This window comes from Rhipicephalus sanguineus, chromosome 4 (assembly GCF_013339695.2).
Source record: "Rhipicephalus sanguineus isolate Rsan-2018 chromosome 4, BIME_Rsan_1.4, whole genome shotgun sequence".
NCBI classification, from domain to species: domain Eukaryota; kingdom Metazoa; phylum Arthropoda; class Arachnida; order Ixodida; family Ixodidae; genus Rhipicephalus; species Rhipicephalus sanguineus.
Window position 1 is genome coordinate 133186795 of NC_051179.1, and position 8885 is coordinate 133195679.

The following is an 8885-nucleotide window of genomic DNA, read 5'->3' on the forward strand; positions in this document are numbered from 1 at the left end:
CGGTTGGCAAAGCAACGGCAAACATTCCTTGATGCATCGTATTGTCCCCATTAGGAGGACAATACGGCTTAGAGAGAGAGCTAGAGAAATGATTTTATAGAAGGTACAGAGGTCGGCCTGAGCTATTGAGCTCTAGCCTTCTACTCTACGCAAGGAAAAGGGAGAGGGATAAAGAGGAGCCAGGAAGGGTGACGATGGGGAGAGAAACAAGTTATGCGTATATACAATAACCACGTAGCATAGTGGTTTTGCTAGCGCCTGGTGTCCAGTCCTGCACTCTTCGGAAAACCTATAACAGCCCTGATGGCAGTTTTTCATTTTGTCTGACTACGCATTGCTAGTGAAATGCCACTTTCATTTAGCGGTGCCACACCAAGTCCTGCCAGCGTTGAAGCGAGCGTTTTTCGTTGCGGCACGTAAAGTGGGCAATCACGAAATAGATGTGCTGCTGTTTCACACACTTGGTAGAGTTCACAGTTCGGGCTGTCCGAACGGCGGATGAGGTGTGCGTAGCGGCTAGTGAATGCAACGCCCAGGCGAATGCGGTGTAGCGAACTGGAATTGCTTCGGTTCATTCTAGCCCGGAGGCGAGAAGTCATTTCAGGATCTGTTTCCCGCAAACGCCTGTATCGATGGTCTGGCTGCGACCACTAGTCGTTGTGCACTCTTGCATGAGCGATCTCAACAAAGAGTTCACGTCACTTCTGGAGTACGGTACTTTCACGTGAGTTGGTTAGTGATGCAGGACTATCGGTAAATTGACTATCCATAGCATCAATAGTTTTTTTTTTTAAACTATGGATAGTATAGACAACTTATCGATAGTACTGCTGTCGACAAACTATCGATAGTGTAATCGATGTAACACCGTTATTATTGTGGCAACATTATTAAACATATTATTGCACGTGTTATTGATTTGTTTTGATGCACTTGAGTTTCACCCACAAAGACTGTTAGCAGCGTTTGACGCAGACGGCACCGTAATGTGTGAGAAGCGTCACGACTGCTTAACATCATTCTGTTAAGATTGCGCGCCGGGTGACTACGCGCCGGTTCGATGACTGATGTATAAAATACAACGCGTTCCACCAATGATCAGATTACTGGATGGCTGAAGGCTGTTCTAGCCGCTATCAGTGCGCAGCATGTATCACTTGTATTTTGAGTTTTTATTTGGTGGGCACAAGTTCGCCCAAATAAAGAGCTCGGTATTTCGAATCTTGCTGCACTCTTTTACCGTCACAATCATGTGACAATATTATCGATAGTGGCCTGAATAATGATGCTGTTGCTCGCCGGTCATATTGCCAAAATATTTGCGATATCCTACTATTAACATCGCCTAACTTACGAGCAATTTTCGGCGAGAGAAATATGTTATTTCCGCAGTGAAAATGGCGGAATATCTCAATCAACAAATTCATATCCAAAAAGAACCAGTTACACCTTATAATTATCAAGCATAGTTCTTGATTTTTTTTTGAAATCATAAAATGCAATATAAATTTGAAGTCGCGCAGTTCCACCACATGTAACGGTTTCTCCCCACTACAGCTGAACAGTTTGACTTTATCATCATGTGTCAGCAAACCACTCTGGTGAAGAACACAAGCATATTGTCAACTTTCTTGCCCTTCAGCCTGCTCCTCCGGCTCCACTATGTACCATGCGCGCGGTGAAGCAAGTTCATTCTGCAATGAGTTTGCGCTGTTGATTTTATACTATCGATAGTACCACCGATAGCCCGATAGTTACTCAGCTATCGATAGTATCGATAGTACCATCTATAGTTCTGCATCACTGCGATGGGGGCGTTAATACCCTTCATTCAATAGTGGAAGATAATGCTGGCTTCGTCGACTTTACTATGTAGCCTATTGTGTCGTGCTCACTCGCAAAGTGAGGATAAAACTGTGTGATGACATTTTGCCGCAACTGTGACATAACTTAGTAATCAAAGAAATCTGAATCAATGTTTCGCGCAAAGTGGCTGACCTGACGCATCATGAAGCCGCCTATAATAATAGAAGACCAGAATATTGGCAAAGTACCACATTCTCGTACCAACTACGGCACTTAGATGGTGCGCTCAAGATTGCCTCGTTTGCGTAACGACCTGATTGTTGGCAATATTGATATTTTGTCCTGTTCTTCTCATGCCATTTTCGATTTTTTCCTTCTGCGTAAGTAACATTTCTTTTATTTATGTTATGCAGTTTAGTGACGAGATTTCTTTGTATTTTATAAAATATGTGTAATGTATATCTATGTGTATTATGTAGCCTGCTGTAAAAACTGTATTTCCGCTCTACTGCTCCTGTGCTATATTCTGTAAGGGTTTTGGGGCTGGTGAAGCGGTTAAGCCTCTTTTTGCCCACTCGCCCTCCGCAAATCTGTATTGCGTTTGTGAAAACTAAAGAAACATACATACATACAAGTTCCTGTGATGGCAACTCTTTGTGTATTGTACAGTTTCGGCGAAAATTGTGGGCCTTTCATGGAAACTTACAGGTGCGTGAACGCACACAGCCCGCTAGCACCTCGCTGTTAACCGTCACGCACCTGCATTGTACGCGAACGGAGCAAGCGCAAGCCATCGAACGTGAGCATGCATCTTACTCCTACCGGATCCGGCCAGGCGACTGCTGACTTGTCCTCCGAAGGCGTCTTCTGAAGCGACCGCCGAACGAAAGGAAATTAGCGGAGGGCCGATGCAAGCGCCCCACTCTTGCATCTGCAACCTTAGTACAAATAGCGATAAGAAACTACACAAATGCATGTAGCACAGCGTATGCACAGCGGTGACATGGAATGTCACCGCTGTGCCCAAGTGTCACCGAAAGAGGTAAGGTCGAGCGCACAGTTCAAAGGAAAGCTAATTGAACGAACTAAACTCGGCACTTGGCATGAGTCAAGCTCTCTTCTGGCAATATGCCCGACGCCGCCAGGCCTGGCACGATCAGTACACCGTGCGGCGAAGGCGAAAGGCGGTGTGATCGCGTTGCTTAGCGACCAATCATTCAGCCTCTCAAACACAACGCTTAGCGCTCTCCTGCAAAGAATCTCACGTTTCCTTTCCATACTACGTCCCATCGCGCTGCAGTGGAGGCGGTGGCCAGACGTCTAGCTTCAACGTCACCGGTGCTTAACGACTCCAAAATAGTTACAGGCACGTTTTCTTTATTTGTGGTCGCCTAATTTTTCATTCGCTTGACGATGTTTTGCACATAGGTTACACAATATAAAAACAAACATCCAAAACTGCAGAAAATTTGGTGTAGTTTATATTGAAGCCTTACAATTTGCGCCTTTTAGATGCGAAGCAGCGTTTGCTCGCGGCTGTGTCCGGTGGCTGTGGTGGCGTCCGCGCTCCACTGCGCACGCGCCTACCCTCTCTCCCGCTCTCCTCCTTTACGCAGGTGTTCGGTCGCCTTCTCTCCTCTCTGCCCCCGCGCTGCAGCCGCGGCGCAGCCTCTCCTCCCACGTGATGCAGCCGCGCAGCAGCCAAAAACAGCATGTAACACACTCTCTCCTCACCCTGACCCATTTAATGTGTATATAAGCGCGTGCGTTCGGTCGGCTTCCCTCATTCTCGCTTCGCTCCCGTTCAGAGGAGTTGTAACGTCAACGTCGGCGCCACTCGTTCTCTCAGCGCTAACGGAAAGCAACGCACGAACACAACGTAATGATAACACAAACACTAAATACAAACCTCACAAACTAACGGAAACGCCGAGTGAACGTAACGGAAACTTGGTGTGCGCCCCCAATGCTGCTACGCATCCCCTCATGGTTCCCTTGAGTGGCAGATGGTGTAACTTTTAGGGGCGAAGCTCGCCTTAGTCTAACCTTGTCCCACGTCCGGCGTTAGGCGTAACCGACAGTATCTCCCGAACAGTATCTCCCATCACCGATCCTTTGCAAACTGCCCACAACTTTGTATTTGCAAACATCCCACTATGATCCATCACCGATCCATTACTTCACTTTTGATGTACTGTCTTTGATGATGCACTGGGCTATCGTTTTGATTACTGCTGGCCGAAACCACTGAGGATTTCATGGTGTAACCATGATTGCTTCAGGAGCTTCGCCCAAGCTCTTCATCATTCACCCGTGGATATACTGTGAATTTTTTTAAATGCGAAGCATTTCTGAGCGAACTTCTGCGACTTTGAGCGTATCTATCTATCTATCTAGCCGCCTACGACTTTGTGCTCTCCTGGCCGTTTCGTTAATCGGATACATACCAAAGTTTGTATGGGGTAACATGACCGTATTACGAACATAAATGGCAGGTCATAACATGAAAATCATGACAAGCATGTCATGAACAGCATGAATTACATTCCACGGCTTTGGGGTTCTTGCGGTCGTTCCGTTACTTTATTATATACCAAAGTTGGTATGGTGTGACAAGATTTCATGACGAACATAATGACAGGTGCTAACGTGCAAATCATGACACGCATGTCATGTGCAGCATGATTTACATGACATGTTCTCGTGCCGCTCGCGGCCGTTTAAATGAATGGATATACACGAAAACTGGTATGACGAGACATTTCTGTATGACGAACATAATTGACACGTGGTGACATGAAAATTATGACACGCGTGTCATCTACGAGTTGGTTTACATGCCAAGCTCATGGCGCACTCGCGGCCGTTTCGCTAAATTGATATACACCAAAATTGGTATTGCACGATGTGACTGCATGACGAACGTAAACTTGGGGTGGTAACATGAAAATCATGACATGCAAGTCATGTACGACATGGTTTGCTCATGGTGCATCGCGGCCGTATCGCTAGCTTGATATACACCAAAATTGGTATTGCGCGACGCGACTGTATGGCGAACGTGAATGAGAAGTTGTAACATGAAAATCATGATATGCAAGTCATGTACAACATGAACTGTTCATGGTGCGCTCACGGCCGTTTCGCTAGATTTATATGCACCAAAATTGGCATTGCATGATGTTACTGTATGAAGAATATGAATAACAGTTGGTAACATGAAAACCATTGTATGCACGTCGTGTATGTCATAATTTACATGCCACGCTCATGGTGCATTCGCGGCCGTTTCGCTAGCTTGATATACACCAAAATTGGTATTGCGCCACGCGACTGCATGACGAACGTAAATGAGAGGTGGTACCATGAAAATAATGGCATGCAAGTCATGTACGACATGATTTGCTCATGGTGCACTCGCGGCCGTTTCGCTAGCTTGATATACACCGAAATTGGTATTGCGCGACGCGACTGTATGAAGAACATGAATAACAGGTGGTAACATGAAAACATGACATGCATGCTATGTATGTTATGACATGCATGCTATGTATGCTATGCATGCATGCTATGTCATGATTTACATGCCACACTCATTGTCCGATCGCGGCCGTTTCGCTAGATTGATATACACCAAAGTTTTTATTGCGCGACGCGACTGTATGACGAATATAAGTCACAGGTGATTATGAAAAGCCTGATATGAATGTCATGCACGGCATGATTTACATGCCATAGTCATGGTGAACTGGCGGCCATTTCGCTCGCTAGATATACACCTAAATTTGTATTGCGCGATGTGACTGTTTGACGAACATAAATGACAGGTCCTAACATGCGAATCATGTTATGCATGTCATGTACGGTGTGATACACACGACACTGTCATGGCGCGCTTCCGGCTGTTTTGTTAAATGGATATATACCACAGCTGGTATGGCATGACACGAGTACGTGATGAACATAAACGACAGGTCATGCATTGTACATACCAGAATATACGTCTCATTAGCATGGCATATACCAAATTGTGGGTGCATGCGTGCACGGCAGACCTGCGATATACGGTGAACTAGATGTCATGGCATGAATGATTTCATTTGCCTCAAAGTCAAACAAGGCGATGTATGCAGCTCTTTGCTGGCTGCTTCGCATTACATCGATTCCCACAGTGCGCGGGATCTGCCGGATTTTTTCAGTTGCTTTCCTGGATCAATACACGACTATTCCTTCAGAACTACGCCTTTCTCCCGCCTGCGCGACGCTTTCGACGCAGTCCAGAGTGCAGGAAACGTATAAAATGATAGTGATAATCACGTTGTGATAGTGATATTGATATTTTTCGCAACAACAACGGACTGGTGAGTGCGCATAACAAGGGCGATGACCCCGACAAGCTAGGACACGTTCTGTTTTATTCTGCTGGCGGCGCGGAATTCTGGTGCCACAATCACAAACAGAACATCCCCGTATGGTCCGCTTTCATGACTTTCTTCTCTGCAGCGTTTGGTCGACCAGCTGTCCGTAAGCATCACGCAGAGCACTACCGGCACGGCCGAGCGCTGCACACTCCACAAAGCTTCAAAAGCTATTTTGAGGACGTGGTCGTCCTATGGCGACGTGTCAACGACGCCATGCCCGAAGTTGATAACATTCAGCGAATCATGAGAGGCATTGGGAACGGCGCATTCTACATGCTCCTGGCTAGAAATCCACGCACAGTGTCAAGAGTCGTCAGCTTGTCCCACAGCTACGATGAGTTGAAGGAGCAACGCGGTCCGTCGCGGTGGTGTAGCGGTTACGGTGCTCGGCTGCTGATCCGAAGGTCGCGCGTTTGATACCGGCCGCAGTGGTCGCATTTTGATAGAGGCGGAATGCTAGCTGTGTGATGTCAGAGCACAATAAATAACACCGCCGAACGGCGAGTCGCTGTCGAGTCTTCACACCATGCCTGACCATTACGCGTTGCGTCAGGAGATCAATGGTTTCGTCCGAGAGGAAGTTGCCCCCAAATCTCCTTAACGCTATCGTTGAAAGTATTCACTGGAGAATCTTGCGCCACGGAAAACAAGTAACACTCAGCGTGTACATGTAATTAAAATTGAAAGGACAACGATAATCTCGAGTATAGTCGTCGATCGTCGAATATTGTGGTGGTCGGCGGAATATGTCGTCTTTTATCGATGAGTGATAGAAAATGCAAGCCCTATCGCTGGTAGTCACGTTAACTCTGTAATAAACGCGACTAGTCGTGTCATGAGCACTATCTTATCGGAAAATGCTAAATCTAATGCGAAATTTGCCCAAACAATGTGGGGTGGCCTACACCGAGCAGATTATGCGGGTGAAGCCCGATCGCATTAACGTAACCAAATAAGCCCACGTGGCATGATGTACTGATCTTCTACGCCTTAATCTACAAAACCACGTGAAAGAGAACGCCTCAAGGTAACGTCAAGTCACTAAGACTAAAGGAAAGAAAAAAAAGTCGACAGATCCCACGTACCGTGGGAATCGATGTTATGCAATGCATGCAGCGGGAAGGTGACTGTGGCGTAATTTTTCGCATTAAGCGAGCGTTACGAAATGATGCTAAAGATATGTGGAAATGGCGTACGCATACACATATGTTGAAGATTCGCACATGTGTTATATAACCAGCTGTTTACTGTTGCGTGAGGATGCCAACAGCAACATGGGTATTAACACCAGACGCGGTAAGCTGATATGTAGTGCCTATACTTCTCCGTTATGATGAAGAACGCACTCACGATTCACGAACCCGTGGGCATGTGTGGAAGGGAGTCTTGAGAATTGTCATTCTCATGTAGATAGCGGTGAGCACGAGGTTGCCGTGTTCGCCACGCTTGGTGTACCACAATGTGCCCACGTTTCCATTAACGAGGCCGTCGCTTACGTCGATGTTGGCCTTGATCATTAACGGATTGGTAAATTGAGGCCGGCAGGCCACCCATGTCACTTGCGTTCATCTTGGCCACCTTGGTAAGGATGCCCCTGTGCACGTTCTCGTTCTTATAGCCATTGATGTTATCGCATGCAGGGTAACATAACACGTTGTCCGCAGCGTCGAGACAACCTTACGTTAAAGCGGTCGACGGCCGCATCGCTGTAGAATAGCCTGGCCTTATGCCCTCAGGACACTTAGCGGCGGCTTCTTCGCGTGTCACAAAGCGGCTCTCAATCAATCTGACGTCATACTCGGTCAGCATGACGCCTTTGCCCACCCTGATAAGAAATGAAGAGAACACTGCGTCATTCTGCCGGACCGCGTGGGCGAGTCGATGGTAGTCGAGCGTCTTCCAGGGGAGTTCTGCCTTCAGCTCCCTCACTTGCCTTGCGTTTTAGTGTTTATGTTCGCGGTTACTGTTTGATTGATACTGTGGATCACCTGTGTATCACATGTGGCACATACCCGTATAACGTGAACTGTGGTATGCGGGTATGTGCCACACGTGACGCATGGAAAGGGTTTCATGACGAACGCGACAGGCGTTTTCTGTTATTCATGTCATGACCAGTGAATCATGTTCGTCATACACTAACCCCCAGCTTTGCCAATTTTGGTATGTTACAAGTTATGGAGACGACCAGGAGAGCACCCAGACGTAGGCGGATAGATAGATAGATAGATAGATAGATAGATAGATAGATAGATAGATAGATAGATAGATAGATAGATAGATAGATAGATAGATAGATAGATAGATAGATAGATAGATAGATAGATAGATAGATAGATAGATAGATAGAAACAGACTAAGTGCCTGATGTTCGCTATGTTCGCTAAGAAATGCTTCGCATCTAAAAGCGAACGCCGTTCGGATTGCAAAAGGTAAGGTGCCGCTCTGTACATTCCTGAGTACTTCAAGCTTTGTTTACGCTGTGAAATGCCTGTGACATCGCACACACAAGAGAATATACTCTCAATGCATGTATATAAATGAATTTTCACATATTTCGACCAAATACCTTAGCAGGCATTCAGGACGCAATATAAACCTAGCGGGTGTCATGCGCGCCTGCTTTCGGCGATAAAATGCGCAGTACGGACGGCCCGC